Source organism: Bison bison, unplaced genomic scaffold (assembly GCF_000754665.1).
Source record: "Bison bison bison isolate TAMUID 2011002044 unplaced genomic scaffold, Bison_UMD1.0 scf7180017864215, whole genome shotgun sequence".
Classification (NCBI taxonomy): domain Eukaryota; kingdom Metazoa; phylum Chordata; class Mammalia; order Artiodactyla; family Bovidae; genus Bison; species Bison bison.
This window is the reverse complement of record NW_011494787.1, coordinates 5832216-5856420: the sequence shown is the minus strand read 5'-3', so window position 1 is coordinate 5856420 and position 24205 is coordinate 5832216. Positions and strand designations below refer to the sequence as shown.

At 35.9% G+C, this 24205-nt stretch overlaps 1 protein-coding gene across 1 annotated transcript in view; it reads left to right on the top strand.

Moving 5' to 3' along the window:
• The window catches only part of ZBTB20 (zinc finger and BTB domain containing 20), an 851623-nt gene that overhangs the window by 58976 nt on the left and 768442 nt on the right, over positions 1-24205 (top strand). The window contains exon 2 of the transcript XR_825707.1: positions 18697-18825. The gene's annotated coding sequence lies outside the window, so the exon portion shown is untranslated. The remainder of the gene's footprint in view (positions 1-18696; positions 18826-24205) is intronic.

The window sequence follows — 24205 nt, the reverse complement described above, 5'->3', positions numbered from 1 at the left end:
GTCTATCACCAACTCCTGGAGCTTGCTCAAACTCGTGTCCATGGAGTTGGTGATGCCATCCAACCATCTCATCTGTCACCCTCTTCTCCTACTGCCTTCAATCTTTCCTGGCATCAGAGTCTTTTCCAATGAGTCATTTCTTCACATCAGCTGGCCAAAGTATTGGAGCTTCAGCTTCAGCATCAGTCCTTCCACTGAATATTCAGGACTGATTCCTTTAGGATTGACTGGTTGGATCTCCTTGCAGTCCAAGGGACTCTCAAGAGTCTTCTTCAACTCCACAGTTCAAAAGCATCAATTCTTTGATGCCCAGCTTTCTTTATGGTCCAACTCTCACATCTGTACATGACTACTGGAAAAACCATAGCTTTGACTAGATGGACCTTTGTTGGCAAAGGTCTGTATAGATCAATGAATAGATAGATAGATATTGATTTCTTTATCCATTCATCCAACGATGGACACTTAGGTTGTTGCCATATCGTGAGTTCTGTAAATAATGCTTCAGTGAACATGGAGGTACATAAGTTTTTCGAATTAGTGTTTTTGTTTTCTTCAGAAAAAAGTCCAGAAGCGGAATTGCTGAATCATATGGTATTTCTAGTTCTGTTTTTAATTTTGGCACATCTCCCTACTGTTTTTCATAGTGGCTGCTCCATCATGCAGAAGGTTTCCCTTTTTTCCCATATCCTTGCCAATGCTTATTTCTAGTTCTTTTGATAATAGCCATTTTAACAAGTAAGGTAATATCTCATTGTGGCTTTAATTTGCATTTCCTTGATGATAAATAATGTAGAGTGTTTTATTGCATAGGTAGTGACCAACTGTATGTCTTCTCTGGGAAAAATGTCTATTCAGATCTTCTGTGCATTTTTAAAATTGGATTTTATTTTATTTTTTGCTATTGAGTTGTATGAGTTTTTTAAAATATGTTTTGGATATTAGCCCTTTATCAGATATATGGACTACAAATATTTTTTTTCCCATTCATTTTGTTGATGGTTTCCTTTCTGCTGAAGCCTTTTAGTTTGATGTATGGCAACCCACTCCAGTGTTCTTGCCTGGAGAATCCCAGGGACGGGGCAGCCTGGTGGGCTGCCGTCTATGGGGTCACACAGAGTCAGACACGACTGAGGTGACTTAGCAGCAGCAGCAGTCCCACTTTGTTTTTGTTTTTTGTTTTTTTTTGCCTTTGGTGCTTTTACTTTTGGTACAGATTTAAAAAATCATTTCTAAGATCCATATCAAGTGACTAACCTTGTTATCTTGTTTTCTCCTAGGAGTTTACTTTCAGGTCTCATATTTAAGTCTTTAATCCATTTTGAGTTAAGTTTTATGTATGGTGTAAAGAAGCAGTTCAGTTTCATTTTTTCGTATGTGACTATTTAATTTTCCCAATACCATTATTGAAGAGACTGTACCTTCCCCACTGTATGTGTGTCTGTTTTTATGCCAATACCTTATAATTTTAATGATTATAGCTTTGTAATATAGTTTGAAATCAGGGAGCATGATGCTTCCAGCTTTGTTCTTTTTTCTCAGGATTTTTTTTATTATTCAAGGTATTTCATTGTTCCATAAAAATATATGAGTTTCTGTTCTATTTCTGTGAAATGTGCCACTGGAATTTTGCTAGGGGTTCCATTGAATCTATGTTTACTTTGGATAGTACAGATATTTTAACAATATTAGTTCTTCCAATTTATGAGCATGAGATATATTTTTATTTGTGTTTTCTTCAATTTATTTATGTCTTGTAGTTTTCCGTATATAGATCTTTCACCTCTTTGGTTAAATGCATTCTGAGTTATTTTATTAATTTTAAAGTAATTGTAAATGAGATTGTTTCCTTAATTTTTTTCTGATAGTTTATTGTTACTATATGGTCACATAAGATTTTGTGTGTGTGTGTGTGTGTGTCCTGCATCTTTACTGACTTCATTTATCAGTTCTAATAGTTTTTTGTAGGAGTCTTTAGGGTTTTCTACATATAATATCAGGCTTCCTCAGTGGCTCAGCAGTAAAGAATCTGCCTGCAATGAAAGAACCGTAGGAAATGTGGGTTCAATCCCTGGGTTGGGAAGGTCTGGAGGAGGGTATGGCAACCCACTCTGGTATTCTTGCCTGGAGAATCCCATGGACAGAGGAGCTTGGTAGGCTACCGTTCATAAGGGCACAAAGAGTCAGACATGACAAATGACTGAGCATGCACACACGCACTGATATATCATTTGCAAATATGACAGTTTTCTTTCTACCTTTCCAGTTTTTTTCTTTTTGCCTAATTGCTTTGGGTAGGACTTCCAGTACTATATTGAATAAAAGTGATGAGAGTAGGCATTCTTCTTTTGTTGCTCATCTTAAAGGAAGTTTCAGCTTTTCACCATTGGATATGATGTTAGCTATTAGTCTGCCATATATAATCATTATTATGCTGAGGAATGTTCCTTCCACACCTGCTGTGTTAGAATTTTTTTTTATCATAAATGGATGTTGAAATTTTTAAATGCTTTTTCTGCATCTATTGAGATTATCATATGATTTTTATTCTTCATTTTTTTAATGTTTCACATTGACTGATTTGTGGATATTGAATCATGCTTGAATCACTGGAATAAATTCCATTTGATCATTGTGTGCTGCTGCTGCTGCTAAGTCACTTCAGTCGTGTCTGACTCTGTGTGACCCCATAGACGGCAGCCCACCAGGCTCCACTGTCCCTGGGATTCTCTAGGCAAGAACACTGGAGTGGGTCGCCATTTCCTTCTCCAATGCATGAAAGTGAAAAGGGAAAGTAAAGTCGCTCAGTCGAGTCTGACTCTTCACGACCCCATGGACTGCAGCCTACCAGGCTCCTCCATCCATGGGATTTTCCAGGCAAGAGTACTGGAGTGGGGTGCCATTGCCTTCTCCTTGATCATTGTGTATGATCTTTTTAATGTATAGTTGAACTCTGCTACTATTTTGCTGTTGATTTTTGCATCTATTGTCTCAGGGATATTGGCCTATAATTTTCTTGCATCTTATTGTCTGATTTTGGTATCAGAATGCTGGCCTCATGAAATGAGTTTGAAAGAGTTTCTTCCTCTTCTATTCTTTTGAAGAGTTTGAAAAAAATGAAGCTTTCCATGAAGCTTAAGTACTGAAGAATAAGCAAAGCTCAAAGTTATTAGAAGAAAGAAAATAACAAAGACTAGAACAAAAGTAAATGAACTAGAGACTAAAAAGACAATAGAAGAGTCAATGAAACAAAGAGGTACTTGAAAATTGGTATTCTACTTTGAATTTGAAAAAAATCTACTAGTAAATCCATTTGGTTCTGGAATTCTGTTTGTTGAGAGGTTTTTGATTACTAATTCAATCTCTTTAGCTATAATCAATCTGTTCAGATTTTGTATTCCGTCATGATTTAATCTTGGTAGGTTGTATGTTTCTACGAATTTATCCATTATTCTAGGCTATCCACTTCATTGGCAAATAATTGTTCATAGTAGTCTCTCATGATCTTTTGTATTTTTATGGTAAAAATTATAATATCTCCTCTTTAATTTCTGATTTTATTTATTTGAATCCTTTCTCTTCTTTTCTTAGTGTAGTGACAGATCTTAAAAGATCTGTCAATTTTATCTTTTCAAAGGACCTCCTCTTTGTTTCATTGACTCTTCTATTGTCTTTTTAGTCTCTAGTTCATTTACTTTTGTTCTAGTCTTTGTTATTTTCTTTCTTCTACTAACTTTGAGCTTTGCTTATTCTTCAGTACTTAAGCTTCATGGTAACTACAAACCTAGAACTTATAGCAGATACATGCACAGAAAGAGGGAGGAGTAAAAGCGTATTACCAAAGAAAGACTAGGCTCCCAGGTGGTGCTACTGGTAAAGAACTTGCCTGTCAGTGAAGGAGATGTAAGAGATCGGGGGTTTGATCCCTGGTTGGGAAGGAAATGGCAGTCCACTCCAGTATTCTTGCCTGGAGAATCCCAAGGACAGAGGATCCTGGAGGGCTACAGCCCATAGTGTCACAAAGAATTGGATATGACTGAAGTGACTTAGCATGCATGCAAAGAAAGATCATTGTTTTTGTTTTTGTTTTTTTTTTAATCTTGTAATTACTGTTAATCATAGGATTTTGAAAAGAACATATGCCAAGTTTTGATACTGTCTTTCCTAAACTGATGTCATTATATGGATTTAGGTTGGAAAAGAGGACCACAGTAGAGCTTTAAATCAAAACTTCAGTCTTCTATAAAGGGTTTATAACTGCCCCAATATCCCTTTTGTTTGGACTCCATGAGAAAATTACTGCTTGGCCCTAGAATCTCTCTGTTTGGAAATTTTCAATATGTATTCAGTTTCTTACTGATATAATAAATATTTATTTTAAAAAATAGGTAAAACAATTTTGATGTAGAGGTGCCTATTGAGTATTACCCTTTACCTCTTAATACCATTAGTATGATTCTAGGTATCAAGCTCAACTAGAACATGAGTTTTACTTAGTTACCAGCAACTAACTAAACAAGTATGCCCCAGAGCATAGAAATAATGCCATTATATCAGCCATGGTACAAATAGGCCTTAATGCAATAATGGATTCTCTATGATTTTATTGTGAAACATTTAAGAATTATTCAGAACTGAAAAACTCCAGTGAAAGTCAGGTACATATTCTCACCTTGACACATTTGCAGACTTGGTTTCTAAGAATTGCAATTGGAATTAACCGATGTCCGAAGCACCTACACATTTGATTCACCAAATGAGTCCTATCTTCTTGCAAATAGCAGCTCATTTCCTCTTAGGCTCTGATGAGGTTTTTGTTTTGTTTTTTTTTGTCTTAGCAATAGAGTCATTGGCAGCAGTACACACAGGCTAATTGTTAGAATATAAGGCTTTGTTAGAAATGGATCATAGGCTTCTGGTAATACTCTTAAATTCACACCAATTGGTAGGAAATTAAATATGATTTTTAACAAAATATATCTTAGAAGGCTTACACTAGAAGTGAAGTGGTTAAAAAAAAAACTCTCCATGGGCATTTAGTTATTTTCTACCCAAAAAAGTAATTTTCCTTTTATCTATATTTTTACTAAGCCTTTTAGATGAAAGGGGAAAGTGACAGCCACAGAATGACAGTGACCTAAAAGTATAAAATTATAGTTAGTGAAATTTGGGTAATCTTAAGGACAAATAAAAGCCAGGATATCTGTCAGTGAGCTAAATGGGAAATGTTATTTTCAAGATGCTGCAAATAAAATGCTAATTAAAATTCCCTAAAAAGTAACCCTTGTTCCTAAGAAATTATTTTGCTTCTGAAGAAATTAAGATTAAAAAGAGACAGAAACTGATATTTATAATTTTTTTCTTATATTTAGTTATTTAAAAAAATGTTTTTATTAATTCTTAAATTTGAGTGAAATGGAGATGGGATTAGATTAATTACCATTTAAATATGCAGTTCCAGGTCTGTAGGCATCATTTTGAACCATGATGGGGAGAGCATACAAAAAATTCTAGTGTGGAAATTATATTTCATGTGGTGAAACAAAAATTCAAGAAGTTTTCTGTTATAATAAGGTGAAAGTGGTTACCAAAGAAACAAAAGTTTCTTATCACTCTGCCTGAGGCAAATGTGACATATTAAGATTAAAATGAATTCTCTTCTCCTGAATGCACATAACTCTTATTAATGTCTCGGAAATTATGCACACACATAGGAAAAGAATAAGATTTTCTGGATACAAGTGAATAAGCATCCATTGGGGTAGAGGGGCTATCTAATATCTATGGATACTTTATTGCTGAACTGACCCCAGATCAGTTTTTCTCTATTTTACCTTTTACTTGAGTCTGACTTGAAATTGAGTGACATATTTTCGTCTTGAAAGAGAACTTTCGTTTTGAAAGAGTTAGGTTCCCTGGTGGCCTGAAAGAGTTAATGCAGTTTCCAAGAGTGTCCAACTTACTTCCAGGGAGTAGTGCGTGCATGTGAGAGTCTGGCTCCAGAATATTTGTTCACATCCCAAAACCAATTTGGCACAACTTAAAATGTCTGCTACGGAGAGGATTCAGAGTGTTGTTAGGCCACGCAATTAGTGCTTTATTTCATGAGCACCAAATCCACCCAATAGTGTTTTGTTTTAAAGAAGAGCTTGAAATTCACAATAACGGGTTTCATTTATCAGAGCCATATGGGACTCACCATCTTTGGATATATTTGTAAGGCTTTCACAAAGAAGACTCCTTAGGCATCTCAGATTTCACGGATTGGAGGGCAATCTGGATGAATATCTTTTTTGGAAATGATGAACTATCTTTTTCATATGTAGTCTCTAATTTCAGTAATCCTTGAGAAGCTCATAAACACAGGAAAGAGTTAAGTAAACTTCAGTTTACCGACTTTTATTGGAAAACAAAGACCATAATTCTTAGATCTGGTTCAAATGTCAAGTGTACTTTTGATGTTGAAATTTGACCATCTAGTCTTTGCAGTTTGTGATGTAGCATTTTTGAAAGGGAAGATGGGTTCTAAGTCTCAATCTATTTCTGCACTTTTTTGCAAGTTGTTCTGTCATGGTCATATATCAATGGATCTTTGGGAAACTGGCTGCATAAGAGCAGACTGAAAATGGAATATTGTGGTTCTTTTTAAGTTTAATCAAGATTATTTCTTTGCTGCTTCCTCCTTTTCCAAACTTCTCTGATCATTAGTGATATATCTTAATACAATACATTCTTTAAAATGTCAATGTCAATTGATTTTTTGAATAAATCTCATAATTTTTCACTGATCTATAAACTTAGAGGTTTAAAAACAAAATAAAATCAGTCTCCATTTGGCACTGGGTGCTAATACTTTCATTTTTGGTTCCCAGATTCTGTTACGCTATTAATGACCTATAAACAAACACTGAAGTGTTTACTAAAACTAATATATTTTTTAAACATAGCATTCTATTGTGTTATGACAGACAACGACTGATTTTTCAGGTTTTCAAATCTAGATTTTCTCAGTTCTGTAGGCTTTCTTATAAAGGGCACCTTTAATTTTATTTGATAACTCTGGTAAAGCAGAATACTTGCAAGTCATAAATAGTACTGTAACAAGCTACTGACCTATACAAAGTCTATGAGTTTTATTTTGAATTGTTATGGTAAGTTGGCAATTAATTGACATAACTCTTTCTCAGTTTTAGATACCATTTTACTATATTTGGCCTTATTTTATTATCTTCTAGTTTATCTAAAAAAACTCTTAACACTCCTTTTGCTTATGATATTATATTAGCCTGTTTTAGATTTCCCAGAGAATGTCTACTAATTTTTTTTCAGTTGTGAGCATGTTGTTTAACACTGAATTAAAATAAAATTCAGTATATTGTTTGCTTTCTTTTAAACTTCATATTGATATCAGTCATATATTTTAAATATCTCATGAAGATTAAAAAATCTTGCTTCCTGTCATTTCTACTCCCATATGCATTATATCCTACACAGAAAAAGCACTAAGACCTTTGTTACATAGCACACCTATAGGGTGCACACTTGCGTTGCTGTGTGTAATTGACTGCCGTGCTTTAGGCCGATGAGGCCACTGAACAACAGGTTGAACATTGTAAATACAGAATGAGCTATATTTGCTTAAATCATCTTGAACATTAATTGTACTGGATTGTTGAATGTCTCAAATATATTTGACTATATTTTATTCTTAGTCAAATATTCTAAAATTATTTAATGAGTATATTCTTAGAATTATTTCCTTTTTTTATAAACCTAGGTACTGTGACCCAGAGGTTTTTTTTTTTTTCCACTGAGAAAGTCATTATGGAACTAAACATGAGTATTTTTGGCCATTGCCTAGTGTTTTCCATAGGAATTTTGAAATATTTTCTTTGGGAAAATGATATAGCATTGGGATAGTGGTCACTGGCAACAAAGAAATTAAAGATGGCAGAAAGACTCAAGATAAAATGTGTGGATAACATTCTATCCAACAGTATTACATAGGTTTTTGGATTTAGCATAAACTGTAGGCCATGAAGAGAAGATAGATACGTGGATCAAACAAAAAAATGTGGATGTAATGGTCAGTGGTTTATTCTTTATGAATATTCCTACTAAAAGACACATGATGAGGGAAAGAAGGACCTAAGTTGATGGAGCGTGTGTGTGTGGTAAAATATATTGGATATTGAGAGTGTGAAGAAAAGAGAGACAGATTATATGTGGTTTTATGGCTTTAACTAGTGTTCTACATTTACATAGAGTTTCTGTTGTAAAAACTGAGGGGCTCCTATATATAATTGTCTTGGTATAAATAGAATATATAAATCATTTAGGTCGACTTGGAATTTTATTATTTGTGAAGATAGACCTGTTTGATTTTGACATCTGGTGTGCTATTATTCTTACTTTGCAGTCAGAGTAAAGATTATATATATAGTTTTTCTCAAATTATAATGTGAATATGATTATACAAAGCAAGTGTGTATATGTGCATGTGTGTGTACATGTGTAAAAAAGGACACTTTCATTTCTATGCCTTTGTCTTTTTCTCTGTCTCCTGAGTCTGCTGCTTTTTGCTTGCCAGTTTTTCTTTGTCTCTATCATTTTTATCATTGAACCCATCTGCGTAGAAAATAGAATGCTTGGTTTTTAAAATGTTAATGATTTATTTTTTGTTATTTTGTTCTCTCAACTTGTTTTCACCTCAAGAGTTAAGGAGCAAGTATAAGTTGTTTTAGTTCTCACATTCAAGAGGTGTTTCTGCTTTCTTTCCCGTCCGTTTGTCCATATGTTTGCTGGTCTCTGATAGGCTGTGCAGTGAGACAGCAGTTTACTATCTGTGTGTGTGTGAAATTAGCTAATTGGTGTTAGCAGAAATATTTTCACATGTTTTATAAGCAAAGTGCAGCAAGGTATATAAATGTAGATATGATCCAGACACGCGCACACTCACGACTGTCACTGCTCATGCATAGGCGCTCAGAAGTAATTAATGTTAATAAGATTTTAATGTGCTTGTGAGATCATAATGAGGAGAAATGAATGCTCTGATTAGGAAAAGGTAACTGTGTGTGTGTTTTGGCTTAGAACAAGATTTCAATTTTTATAAACCGCAATTTTAGAACTTGTTTGTGATTGCATCAATTGGTTTTTATTTTCAAATTAGAGGTCTGTTTAGCCATTTGAATGATTAACCAAATAAATGGGTAAAACCCTGATCATAAGGAACAGCGCAGGTTTTCATTTGCAAGGCAATGTTAGTGTACAGCAAGGCTCTGATCATATCTTTTGCCAATGGACCATTTTTATGTTGTTTTTTAAAAAGCTTTTTCTCTGAAGCTACTTGTGGAAATAGTTCTAATTTTTATAAATGTAGATGTTATCTATATGTTCTGGAGATACTAATCAGACACTGTAATTACTGTGTCTGAAATACATTCCAATCAGTAAATAATGGTATGCTCAGTGTCCAAAGAATCCATATCATGCCTCTTGAAATGTTGGGGAAAATGTACAACAATCTAGATTTTTCTTTCTAAACATATTCTTTACAAATTTTAGAGGTTTGGCAGCTTTTAAGGGTGAAGTAAAATATCTCAGAGTAAGCAAAGATGCTGTCTTTTCATGGACTCAGAGGCTGTGCAGTCAGCAGCTACACAATTGACAGGCTTGAATCCAGCCAGATTCTTCTCCAGAACAAGTTTTTTTTTATTTTTTTAAATATCGTTTACAGAGTTTTGGTATACATTTGCATTGTTATTTTAAATTATAAGATAAATCTAAATATCTACCTTGCCCCAGGGCACATAGAAATCACTTGCATATTTTTTACTATAATAGTGGATTAAGATATTCAGGAATTGGAATCCCTTTAAAAGTAAGTATAATACTGAAGGGGCTTCCCTCGGTGACTCAGCAGTAAAGAATCCGCCTGCAATGCAGGAGCTGTAGGAGATGCCAGTTCCATCCCTGAGTTGGTAAGATAGCCTGGAGGAGGATGTGACCACCCACTCCAGTATTCTTGCCTAGAGAATCCCATGGACAGAGGAGCCTGGTGGGCTACAGTCCAGAGGGACACAAAGAGTCAGACATGACTGAAGCAACCTAGCACGCTTGCATAATACTGAAATGCAAGAGGTCTTGGATTATATGGGGCTATGGAGTAGTATAGTCTAATTCCAACAAATTCTGTAGTTATGGCTTAGATTCTTTTAGGTTTTGGTTATATTCCTACAGTCTTTGAGCTGTAGTTTAAAAATGGTGGTGAAGTAAGAGAAGGTATTAGAGTTAGTTCTAATGAATAATTCTGCAGTTTCTGTGATTTCCCAGAGGTGTGTTGGTTTTAGCTTTTCGTAGAATCCATGACAGTGATGATTATTGGCTAAAAGAGGCATTTGCCTTTAATATTGTTTAATTGACTGTGAAGTCTTATGTCATTGTGGCATCATTTGGAAAAATTTTTCCCACTTGAAGTTTGTAAAGAAATTCATATATATTTTCTTCTTGCTTTTTCTATTGTAATTTTTTTCCTATGCTGCTATACATACTTTTAGGTTTTCTACTCTATGTTGGGCTATCTATTCATATGCCATTATTGCTTTTTTAATTATAAAAAACTTAGATCATGTTTTAATATATGAAGTATTAGCCTCCCACCTCACCCCCACCATTGTTCTTTTTGTCCGGGGTTTTTATGACTTTTCTTGCTTAGTTGTTTTTCTAAATGAACTTTATAATAAACTAGCAGACTTCAAGGGGAAAATAAAATTGATGTAACCCTATTGGAATTATGATAAGTTCATGAATCAACATAGGGATAATTAATATCTCTATGAAGTTGAATCTCCATGTTTAAGAACCTGCTTTCCCCCTCCACTTATTAAATAACTTCTGTGTCTATCAAAAGTGTTATACAGTTTTCCTTATAAAGGTTTTAAATGTTTGCTACTAAGGTTTGGTGTTCTATTCGTTTATTTAATTGCTTGCTTTTTTTTTTTTTTTGGCTTCCCTAGTGGCTCAGATGGTAAAGAATCTGCCTGCAGTGCAGGAGACCTGGGTTCAATTCCCTGGAGAAGGGAATGGCAACCCACTCCAGTATTCTTGCCTGGAAAATTCCATGGACTGTGGAGCCTGGCAGGCTACAGTCCATGGGATTGCAGAGTCAGACATGACTCAGCAATGAACACTTTATTTTTTTACATCCTTCCTATCCTAAACAGTTTTTCATAATATTTTTTGTTTTTTTTTTTTGTTTGTTTGTTTGTTTCTGTATAGAAAGGCTATTTATTTTGTGTGTTAATTTTGCAAATTCCCACTTTACAAAATTCTCTTCATTTTTGTGGTAGCCTGAGGTGGGTTTGAGCTCCTGTCTAGCACACTGCTTAGTAACTGTGAGACCATGGACAAGTTATTCTGAGCCATTTTACTCACCTATAAACTGCAGATAAGAAAACCAAACTCCCACAGTGATGGAGACTAAACGAGATCATATTGTAAAGCACCTAACATTTTGCCCAACACATAATAGGGACTCAATTACTGATATCCATTTTTAATGTAATATGATGTGATATGACAGTCTTCCCTGGTAGCTCAGTGATAAAGAATCTCCTGCAATGCAGGAGATGTGGATTCGATCCCTGGGTCAGGAAAATCCCCTGGAGAAGGAAATGACAACCCACTCCAGTATTATTGCCTGGGAGATACATGGACAGAGGAGCCTGGCAGGAAACAACAGTCCATGGGGTCACAAGAGTCAAACACAACTTAGCAACTAACAACAACAACCATTATGTTCTACCATAAGAAATTGGCAATTTTATATTTTTTCAGTAAACAATGTTAGTAAACACTAACTTGTGAATGAGCTTGTGTGGAGTAGATACTGAACATAAACGAACTCGTGATGGCATTAACGTATGTGGAATAATAGTGCTTGCCAGTCTATTATATAACACTTGTAAAATTGATGAAAAAACGGTAATTGATAAAAATGTAGTCCCATGATTTTTAAGCTTCTACTTTAATAAAATGGTTGTGAACTTTGTGAATACACTCTTTTAAGGCATCTGACACTGTTGTTATAAAAATGAGAATACCAGAATTTCAGGATCATTATATTCCTACCTCATGGTTGTTCTGAGGGTTAAGTGAGATAATGCATTGAAATTATAGTACCATTATTAATAACAATAATGGAAGTGCCTAGCTCATGGTAAGGGTTTGAAAATGGTAGTTGATTTTTTTTGTTACTATTTTATTATTACCTTTGCCAGTTCTCTACTCCCACATGTACTTCCCACCTCTATATATTCTTTTTCTTACTAGTAGTGTTGTTCTATGCTTAGAATAAATATATAAAATATGTCTTACAATGGTCATTAACATAAACATAAAAGAATATATCTATAATTTGTCAACATTGAAATTAGCTAAGAGTGAAATAAGACTCCATCACTGGAGCATAAAAGAACTTTAATTGCTGTGGATGAAATTTCTGAGGAGTTGCAAGGATAAAGAATAGTTTCTCTCAAAGAATTATAGATATCTTTTGTCATAGTTTAGAGATGGCCAGAGTTCTCGTTTAGCACTCAGTATCATTACTCCTCCACAGCCTCAGAATTCTCCTTTGTTCATTCATACATATGGAAAACAACAGAATCCCAGGTGGTATAAGATATACAAACAGCAAGATTACCTAGATGAACTGTTCCTATTCAAGAAGTCTAGTAGGCTAGTCAGATAGGAAACAATTAGCTTATATACACGGACTTTGAGGGCAGATTATTAGGTTTGAATTCCTGCTCTGAAGCTTAGTTCAGTTCAATTCAGTTCAGTTCAGTCACTCAGTCTTGTCTGACGCTTTGCGATCCCAAGGACTGCAGCACGCCAGGCCTCCCTGTCCATCACCAACTCCTGGAGTTTACTCAAACTCATGTCCATTGAGTTGGTGATGCCATCCAACCATCTCGTCCTCTGTCGTCCCCTTCTCCTCCTGCCCTCAATCTTTCCCAGCATCAGGGTCTTTTCAAATGAGTAAGTTCTTCCCATCAGGTGGCCAAAGTATTGGAGTTCCAGATTCAGCATCAGTCCTTCCAATGAATATTCAGGACTGATTTCCTTTAGGATGGACTGGTTGGATCTCCTTGCAGTCCAAGGGACTCTCAAGAGTCTTCTCCAACACCACAGTTCAAAAGCATCAATTCTTCAGCACTCACCTTTGTTTATAGTCCAACTCTCACATCCATACATGACTACTGGAAAAACCATAGCTTTGACTAGATGGACCTTTGTTGGCAAAGTTATGTCTCTGCTTTTTAATATGCTGTCTAGACTAGTAATAGCTTTTCTTCCAAGGGGCAAGCATCTTTTAATTTCATGGCTGCAGTTACCATCTGCAGTAATTTTGGAGCCCCCAAAAATAAAGCCTGTCACTGTTTCCACTGTTTCCCCATCTATTTGCCATGAAGTGATGAGACCAGATGCTAAGATCTTAGTTTTCTGAATGTTGAGCTTTAAGCCAAATTTTCACTCTCCACTTTCACTTTCCTCAAGAGGCTCTTTAGTTCTTCTTCACTTTCTGCCATAAGGGTGGTGTTATCTGCATATCTGAGGTTTTTGATATTTCTCATGGCAGTCTTGATTTTAGCTTGTGCTTCCTCCTGCCCAGCGTTTCTCATGATGTACTCTGCATGTAAGTTAAATAAGCCGGTTGACAATATACAGCTTTGATGTACTCCTTTTCCTATTTGGAACTAGTATGTTGTTCCATGTCCAGCTCTACCTGTTGCTTCCTGACCTGAATACAGATTTCTCAAGAGGCTGGTCAGGTGGTCTGATATTCCCATCTTTTGAAGAATTTTCCAGAGTTGTTGTGGTCCACCGAGTCAAAGGCTTTGTCATAGTCAATAAAGCAAATGTTTTTCTGGAACTCTATTGCTTTTTTGATGATCCAGCAGATGTTGGCAATTTGATCTCTGGTTCCTCTGCCTTTTCTAAATCCAGCTTGAGCATCTGGAAGTTCACATTTCACATATTGTTGAAGCCTGGCTTGGAGAATTTTGAGCATTACTTTACTAGAGTGAGATGAGTGCAGTTGTGTGGTATTTTGAGCATTCTTTGGCATTGCCTTTCTTTGGGATTGCAATGAAAACTGACCTTTTCCAGTCCTGTGGCCACTGCTGAGTTTTCCAAATTTGCTGGCGTATTGAGTGCAACACTTTCACAGCATCATCTTTTAGGATTTGAAATAGTGCATAACTTTAAGTGAGTTATTTAGCCTATCTGTGTTTCAGTTTCCTTATATACAAAATGAAGCTGAAAATAGAACCTACTATATAGGACTGTCCCGAGGATTAAGTGATGGGGTTCATGTACATCGTATAGAGCAATAATATAGTAAGCTCTCAGTAAACGTTTCTTTACCAGGTGAGCCACAAGGGAAGCCAAGAATACTGGAATCGGTAGCCTATCCATTCTCCAGTGGATCTTCCCAACCCAAGAATCAAACCCGGGTCTTCTCTGTTGTAGGCAGATTCTTTATCAACTGAGCTATCAGGGAAGCCCTGATAAACATTGGTTAGCACTAATATAATACAGTAAGCTCTCAGTAAACGGATTCTTTACCAGCTGAGCCACAAGGGAAGCCCAAGAATACTGTGGTGAGTAGCCTCTCCCTTCTCCAGTGGATCTTCCTGATCCAGGAATCCAGCTGGGGTCTCCTGCATTGCAGGTGGATTCTTTATCAACTGAGCTATCAGGGAAGCCCTGATAAACATTGGCTTAAACTAATATAATTATTAGATAAAGCAGAATAAAATTAATGCTGAAAAACAATAAAAATGAAGTCTTGGACAAAAAAAATACAGTATTATAAAGGATGGTAATACTGATTTTTTTCTTTCTATGGCTTGGGGCAATGGAATTAGGGAAGTTTTCTTGGATGAAGTGATGTTTAAACTGAAACCTTGAAACATAATTTCTGTAGGGCGAGAGAATATGGAGGGGTAGGAGTGAGCTGATTTCTAGCCTAGGTGGACAGTCTAAGCAATGATTTAAAGGTGGTAGAGAAGTAAAAGTAAAAACTTCTTGGACTTTGGAATCAGAAAGACTGCTATCTGAAGCCCAAATTACTCCTTATTAGCAGTGTAGCCCTGGGCAACACAGGGTCTATTTGGTTTCTTCCGCTCTGAGATGTGATCTGGTAACTCTGTCTAGACAGTAAGTTATAGTGATTATGGGGCTGACCTTATCATGTGCTGCCTGTTGTCCAATGTCTATAAAGTATTTTGTCCAATTTTTAGTTGTTTAATGCAGGAGGTTAACTCCTGTGTTGCTTCCATCATTTTCTGAAGCAGAGGACTAAGATATTACTTTCACTTTTCTCCTCATTGAGTTTGGGCATAATCTATTTTGTTAGCTCCCTATTGTTAGGTACCTTTGTTGTGCTCACTTCATTGCATTACAATGTTTAGTTCACTTATCTGCCTTTTCATCGCACTGGCTTCTTTGAAAATGGGGACTGTGTCTGGTTCATGTTTATTCCTACTACCAGCCCACTGCTATGGAGTCTGGAACATAGCAAGCTGTTACTGAATATCTTTTACATTCAGTATAATTACCATGAGTTGTAGTTTAATGCTATACTGTGAAAGACTGAATGTTATGCTAGAGTTTGGACTTTATTTGGTAAACCACCCAAGGTTTTTAAGGAGGTAAGGGAAATTCCTTGAGCCTTTATTTTTATGGAAGGTAATTCTGGAAGCATAAAGATGGATGGCAGAGATTAGAGGATGAAAATACTTAGATTACTTAGGATTCTAGATAGTACAGTGGGAGTAGAAAGAACATTGACAGGATCTGGGGATTGTTTGAATGGGTGGTGCTAAAAGGGGTGGTGGAAAAGTGATGACTCAGGTTTTCAAAATGGTTGATCGAATCCTTTAAAATGAAATATTATGTTCTTCTGTCTTTGATACCTAAATTAAGGATTTTAGTATAAAAATTTGAGAGCAAAAATTCACAATGCAAAGAAGTTTCAAACATTGGAATCTCTAAAAAAAAAAAAAAAAAGCAAAGAAGTAATTAATGGTAGGGATTTAAATTATTTTTTACTACAATAAAGCTTGAATTTGAAATTTTTATAATTCTTAAGGGAAATCAATTGTGGGTCTTATTTTATTATGTAGAAATTTTCCACTGTACTCTAAATATCATTGTCTCTCTTTACATACATTTTCCATCATTATAATCTCTTTTCATTGGATACTATATCTATGTGTGTATATATTTCTCTTTCCTCGTTAGTTTTTAGGTTTTTCTGAAAGACTGCTTCTTTTAGTCTTTAGAGTATGTTGGTGTTGGACTCAGAAATTCATTTTGTGCAGTTGTGTGGGATAGTATCTGTAGAAGAACTGAGAGTAAGAATTAATTTTTCTCAAAAATATTTCAAAGTTTCTTTTGTAGTATCAGTTTTCAGCCAAATTGTCTTCTCTTTTTGAGAGAAGTTAGAAGAGCTACTGAGAGAGTTGAAGCTGTGGTAGAAGTGGGGGAACAAGAAACATTAGAACAATTATGGAAACCCTCCAATGCCAAACATTTAGGTATTAAATATAATCATAGCTATTTGAAAAGTTAAAACACTTATAACAAGAACTTGTTTACAGTGGTCTGAAGGACTAATGGATTGAAAACGTGGAAAGAAAATTTTCTCCCAGAGACTTCTATTCATTCAATCCTGTAAGGAAGTAATGCTTCTAATAAAGTGTGATCTAACCTGAAAAGAATGATACAATGCTTGAATCAACAATAGCATCCTGACAAGGTAGGGGAATATTTTTAATTTTGCATTCCATTTCTCGTTTTAGTTTCTTCTGTAAACTATGTGTTACTTCTGTTATAGAGAAAGACACACACAGTGACTACCATTTATTGAGTCACTCTTTGTGCTGGTGACTGAACTATGAGGTAAATATTATCTCCCTCTTCACAACAGTCTCATAAGGCAGATATTATTTACATATTATCAATGAAGAATCTAAGGCTAAATTAGATTGAATAACTTCCATAAAGCTACATATCTAGTTATAGCAAGTTATTTGGAATCAGTGGTATAATAGGTAAAAAGAGATTGTTAAATCTAATGTGTATTCTGTCATGTGCAAAGAAAGGAGTTTTTACCTTTCAGCCAGTAGATAGAGGAAGATGATCTGTTTTGGAATAGGAGTTGAAAAGGGCTAAGGAACTCAGGCAAGTGTTTGTGTTTCTGACTGGTCAGACTGAGTGTATCTGTGAATGCTGATGCCTCACTGTGGCATGTCTCTACAAAATTCTAGGTGTTGCTTTCGGCACTACTTTGTACAGTGATGTCCAGGGCAACTCAAAACTGCATTATTCCTTGCTGAGGCCAGTTGAGGAGCCAGGAGCAATGGTGACTGCAGGGAATTTTTTTTTTTCTTAATAAGTTTTATTTGTGTTTGGAACATCTTTTGTGGGGCGGACTTCTCCGTGAAACTATTCCAGGCCATTAGAGCACCTTGGACCCAACACCATGCATTGAAAGTCAAATCGGTTTCAACTCTGATCTAGTCTCAGAGTCTATGGTCCTAATCAGTGTTTTATTGTGTATAATAAGCATATTATCTAGTTACTTGCATCAGTTTCTGAAAAACTCAACACTTATCCCTGGATACAGTTTTAAACGCCCAAGTGATTTTGAGTACCAGCCCTGAGGACAAAAAAAAATTATATAAAATGATCTCTTGCTTTAAATGGGGAACCCCAAGAACATATAATCAATTAGAATTTATCGGTTTCTTTTAATGGCAAGAATATTCACACCTGGGTGAATTTTAGTGATTAAAAAACCCGGTCTCTTCTAAGTTCCGCTGTAAAGAAGTCTAGTTATTTGCTTTAGTTTCAAAGGAATAATTCCCTAAGTATTTCAAAATATCCAACTGGCTGCCCCAGCTATTCTCTTTAGAAGCTTCTTTCTCATCCTCATGGCACATCCCTCTGGCATGCATGACCAGCTGCAAGCTAAACCCTGTGGAATAAGAATTCTTTCATCCCTTTGTGTGATGTGTTTCATTTTCGGAGTTTGGATGATCCTCTTCGGCAGCAGAGGCAGGCATTGTTAGTTTCAATAGGCGGCCTGGATGCGCAAGAACAGTCATCATAGAGACAGGCGCTCAGGGTCTGTCCCTTCGTGCCATGGTGCTGTGTCAGATCACTTTCCCCTGCTGGATTAATGGCCAGAGAAAAAGGAAGACAAACTGTACCCAAATCAATCCAATTAAAGTACTTGAACTTTACTGACGTGCATCCTATTGTTTTCTCAACTTCCTAACCTATGGCTAATTTCTCCAGCCAGTAGAAAGGAATCACATAAATAAGAGAATTATCTCAAATTTGCAATTTTCTTTAGTTTGAAAAGGCTTCAACATTTTGTTCTATAAGATGAAATAATAATATGTGTTTTATATAGCTGAACTTTTTGAGGGTTTGATCTTTCTGTCTCTCCTCATATTTTCACCAAAATTACTGCCAGAACTTATTATATGAAACTGCTCAGCCTTTAACATTTTATCTCTGTTCACAGTGTCCACTGCAGCATTAGTTCATTCTGGGCATTTTGGCTTTCTTGAATCTCCAATTGATTCCCACTCTCATGACTGGTGATATCCTTTCCAGGTTAATCGAGTATTCTCTACTTGTGCTCTGTCATCCATGCCACTCTAAGGAGGAAGGTAATTTGGGCTTTGGGCTCTCAGCCCCATCATTTGTGAAATGACCTCCCTGACTCTATGTTCAAAGTACAAGGTAGGATTTCTAGTAATAGTATATTATATATGTGTGATGACTGATAGTTTGTAAAGTGTTTTCATATATTTTATTTTATGTAATTCTGACCATAGTTCTTGAGATGGAGAGAGAAAATATTGTTATCTCCTTTTTTAAATAAGGAAAGTATAATTCAGGGAGGGGAAGTGAATTATTCTACATCAAATAAGTAATAACAGGTTGAACCTGAACTTTAAATTTAGAGCTTTTACCACATAAGGTGATGGTTTCCTCTGGTAGGGACTTTCTTAAAGTCTGAGTTTCTTCATTTATTAATTACACGTTTTTATGTTTATGAGTATATATGTACATACTCACACACGTAAAGTAGGGAACAGGCTTTATTATACTTTATTGAGCTTAGGATAGAATTTTATGACTTTAGTTTTTATCAGTGAAGTAGTCTTCCAGTATTTCTATTTAAGAAACATAAGAAGGAATGTATTAACTTCCTAGTATAGAATTTTTGTGTTACTGTAAACCCCCTATAAAATATGATTATATTTTTCAATTGTAAATCCATTGTGCCAGAAACCTAATATACTTATTAAATAGTATTCTTTGCGATTAGGGAAGGTATGAATATAGTAGAAGCCCTCCTGGCCAATCCCTACTTTAGGCTGATAGGAAACTCTGAAATATGGTGTATTTCTGTCTCCCTGTTTACTTGCTGTTATGCTTACTTAGAGTCATTTGTGTTTGTTTTTAAATTTGTTTATGCCAATTGAATGTGCAATTGTAATTTAATTATGCAAACTGGTGAAATACGAGTAAAAAAAGTATAAATGTCTATTGGTATTATGAAATTTAAGCTGGCTGCTTTGGAAAGACTTTGTAAAGGTGAATCACTAAAACAAACGAGTGTGGGAAGACAACGTGAAAGGTCTCCTAGGGCAAGGGCAGCGGATAAATGTAAAAATTGGAAGGGTCCCGCATCCAACTTGCTTTGCAAGTCTCTTTAAGCACTCACTGCCATTAAATAAACCAAAATCTTTAAACTCTCACTGACTTTACTTAAATGCTACATTGTGGAACTGTCTGAGTAAGGAGAATAATGTGACTTAGCAGATCAAGAGTCGATGATAGCCTTTGATCTTACATAAAAGATTGGTCAATCAGTGTAAATTTTTTGTTTTAACTTTAAAGGAACAAAATATCTTTAAATTCATTTAAACAACTTTCCCCCTGTTTTTCTATATCCTGTTTAAAAAAATGAAGATAAAAATGATTTTACCTAACACGAAATTTTTTTGAATGTGTGAGGATTAAATGAGATAATACATGCAGAGTGCAGAGCACCTAGAACAATGCATGACACAGGTACTGAAAACATTAGCCATCATTGTCATCATCAATATCATTTCCTCTCCCCACCTCCTCCTTCTCATCCTCTGAGTTTATTTGCTGAAGGGCTTACATACACCGATACTAAAAAAAATAATCTTCTGGATCACAACAGCCAGCTATTGGAATATTATGTTTGGGTTGGCAGTGAAACTGTCCATTTCCTAAGCCCACCCCACCCTACTCTTTCTTTCAGATTTACGAGAAGAGGAAGTATAACTATAACTCATTTATTCTCAGGAACTGCTGAGACCTGAAATTGTAGGTGAAACATAAGTGAGAGGATTAGATGCAGTCTCAGCTGAAGACTATCAAAAGGATTGAAACGTGGAGAGTTTCAGGTGTATTGGTGGAGCTGTGTGTAGTGCTTACACGGCATATACCCACACTGAGCCTAGATCCAGTCAAGATGCTTTTCCACATTTGTTGTTGTTCAGTGGCAAAGTCATGTCCGACTCTTTGCAACCCTGTGGACTGCAGCATGCCAGGCTTCCCTGTCCTTCACCATCTCCTGATTCTAGTCAAGATGTTTCTCTCAGAGTTCTCTCACAATTGTATATAGAGAACAAGGAAAAGAAAAAAGAAATCTTGAGCAAAAAAAACCCTGGTAGCTAAATGGGAATAAGGATAAGTGTTGTACTGTATGCCTTCAGTTCCTAAATGCTTCTGCTGACCAGTAGGTTACAGATCTTTATTAAAGATTCCACATTTAGAAACTGCTTTTAGGAGGAGAATTTTTTAAGTGCTGGCACACACATTTTCATATCGTTTCACATCCTGTTGTCCTGTGTAAGAATGTGCTCTTCATAGAAAAAAAGACCCAAACTCTAAGAGCAGAGATGTTACCAGCAATGCCGATAGTGTCCTCCAGGGTTTGGATGTTAGTGGCTCAGTGGTAAAGAATCCGCCAGCAGTGCAGAAGCTGCAGGAGATGTGGGTTCTTTCCCTGAGTTAGGAAGATCCCCTGGAGGAGGGCATGTCAGCCCACTCCAGTATTCTTGCCTAGAGAATCCCATGGACAGAGCAGCCTGGCGGGCTACAGACCATAGGGTTGCAAAGAGTTGGATATGACTGAAGTGATTTAGCATACACACAGTATAATGGTTGACTCAGTGCTGGTGGCATTGGAATGAATGTACCATCAATGGGTTCTTTTTAATTACTACTATTCATAGAGGTGTTGTTATTTACCTTCTATAGATGGTTTGCATGACACTTCCATAATTTTAAAAGCTAAAGAAAATAGGTAGCCAAGGGGAATGTAAGACATTTTCCAAAGTTGAGAAACAATTTTTAAATGGTATAATCTGAAGTTTATTAAGTACCACTTTGTGTCCTTAAACAATAGAGTTATCACTGTTGGTCACTTTCTATGCCTATTATGGAATTAGGTCTATTTCATTTTCATACTGTAGTCCATCCTTACTGGTCATAAAACCTTTGAATGGAAGAAATCTTGTTTTTTTGCTTTATGACTCTTTATATCATTGGGATTGCTTCAGTTTATACAACGTACATTTTCCTTGTTGTTGTTCAGTTATTTAGCTGTGTCTGACTCTGCAGCTCCAAGTATTGCAGCATGGCAGGCTCCTCTGTCTTCCACTATCTCCCAGAGTTTGCTCAAATTCATGTCTGTTGAGTCAGTGTTGCCCCCAACCATCTCATCCTCTTGTCCCCTTCTTCTTTTGCCTTCAATCTTTGCCAGCGTTGGGGTCTTTTCCAATGAGTTGGCTCTTCATATCAGGTGACCAAAGTATTGGAGCTTCAGCATCAGTCCTTCCAATGAACATTCAGGGTTGATTTCCTTTAGAATTGACTGGTTTGATCTCTGAGCTGTCAAAGGAAGTCTCAAGAGTCTTCTCCAACACCACAGTTCAAAAGCATCAATTCTTGGGTGCTCAGCCTTCTTTATGGGCCAGTTCTCACATCCATTGATGACTACTGGTAAGACCATAGCTTTGACTATACAGATCTTTGTCAGCTAAGTGATGTCTCTGCTTTTTAATGTGCTCTCTAGGTTTGTCATATCTTTCCTCCCAAGGAACATTTTGCATTTTTCTACCCACTAGTTATATTAAAATTTCTCATCTACTCTCTCTTTCCCGTGCTCTTGTTTCAATCATTATGTGTGTGTGTGTGCTCAGTCGCTTCAGTCATGTTTGACTCTTTGCGACCCCATGTAGCTTGCTAGTCTCCTCTGTCCCTGTGATTCTCCAGGCAAGAATACTGGAATGGGTTGCCATGTCCTCCTCCAGGAGATCTTCCCAACCCAGGGATTGAACCCATGTCTCCTGCAACTCCTGCAGTGCAGGTGGGTTCTTTACACACTGAGCCACCTGGGAAGCCCTTCAATCATTACATATCCTATCAATTTTGGCTGTCCTCAGCCTTTTGCCCAGGAGTGTATCTTCACATATTTTTATTTGCTCTTCCATATGTCAGCATTTGTTAACATGTACAGCCTATACTTTTATTTCTTTGTTTGTTGATTTAAATTTCATCCTTTTTTTTCTCTAGCTACACCATTTCCATAGTCATTTTAGGTGAGGACAGCAGTGGAATTTATAAAAACTAGATAGCATCCCAGAAAATACCCATCTTTATTCTGTAATATGATATGCTCGGCATTCAGACTTCTACCTAGTGAGAATCTACACATTATACCTTTTTGTTATACAAGATATTTTTAAGGTGATGGGATTCAAGAGAATTTCTTTTTTTCAGAGGAAATTCCTGTTATTCAACCTGATATTTAAAATCTTTTGCTAAGGACCTTTACAGAAATAGAAAAGAGTAGTCTCAGTTTGAATATGTTCACAGTGCTGTGTTTTTGACTCATATCCCTTGGGTGTGCTCCTTGATTTCTTAAAAAATTATATTTATTTTATTTTTTCCCAGTTTTATTTAGGTATAATTGACATACAACACTGCATACATTTAAGGTGTGTAGCATAATGATTTGACTTACATACACCATGAACTGATGGATATAGTAACTTTGGTGAATATTCATCATCTCATATCGATGTAAAATAAAAGAAAAAGTAAAAGAAAAAAATTTTTTTCCATGTGATGAGACCTAAAAGATTTACTCTCTTAGCTTTCATATATAACATAAAGCAGTATTATTTATTTTGATCGTGTTGTATATTACATCCCTAGTACTTATTTATGTTTTCTTTTGATCACCTTCTTCCAATTCCCTTCCCTTCCACCCCCTGCTTCTAGTGATTACAGATCTGATTTCTTTTTTCTATGAGATTATTTGTCTATTTTTTCTTTTTGTTTTTTGGAAGTAAGATCAACCTCCAACATTGCTAGTACACAACATAGTGATTCGACATTTCTATACATTACAAAATGATCACTATGATTAGTCTAGTTACCATCTGTCACTACTGTAAACTATTACATTATTATTTACTATATTCCTCATGCTGTATATTTCATTCCCATGACTCATTTATTTTGTAACTGAAAGTCTGTACTTTTTAATATCTTTCCTCCATTCCTCCCTCTCTGGCAGCAGCCTGTTCAGCGCCTCTGTATTTGTGACTCTGTTTCTGTTTTGTTATGTTTGTTCACTTGTTTATTTTTTCTTTCAAATTCCACATATGAGTAAAATCATCCAATATTTGTCATTCTCAGATTTATTTCACTTAGCATAATACCTTTTAGATTTATCTATGTTGTCACAAATGGCAAGATTTTGTTTTTTTAAGTCTTGGTATGGACAGAGAACAACAGACTGGTTCCAAATAGGAAAAGGAGTACGTCAAGGCTGTATATTGTCACCCTGCTTATTTAACTTCTATGCAGAGTACATCATGAGAAACGCTGGGCTGGAAGAAGCACAAGCTGGAATCAAGATTGCTGGGAGAAATAGCAATAACCTCAGATATGCAGATGACACCACCCTTATGGCACAAAGTGAAGAGGAACTAAAAAGCCTCTTGATGAAAGTGAAAGAGGAGACTAGAAAAAGTTGGACTTAAAGCTACAACATTCAGAAAAC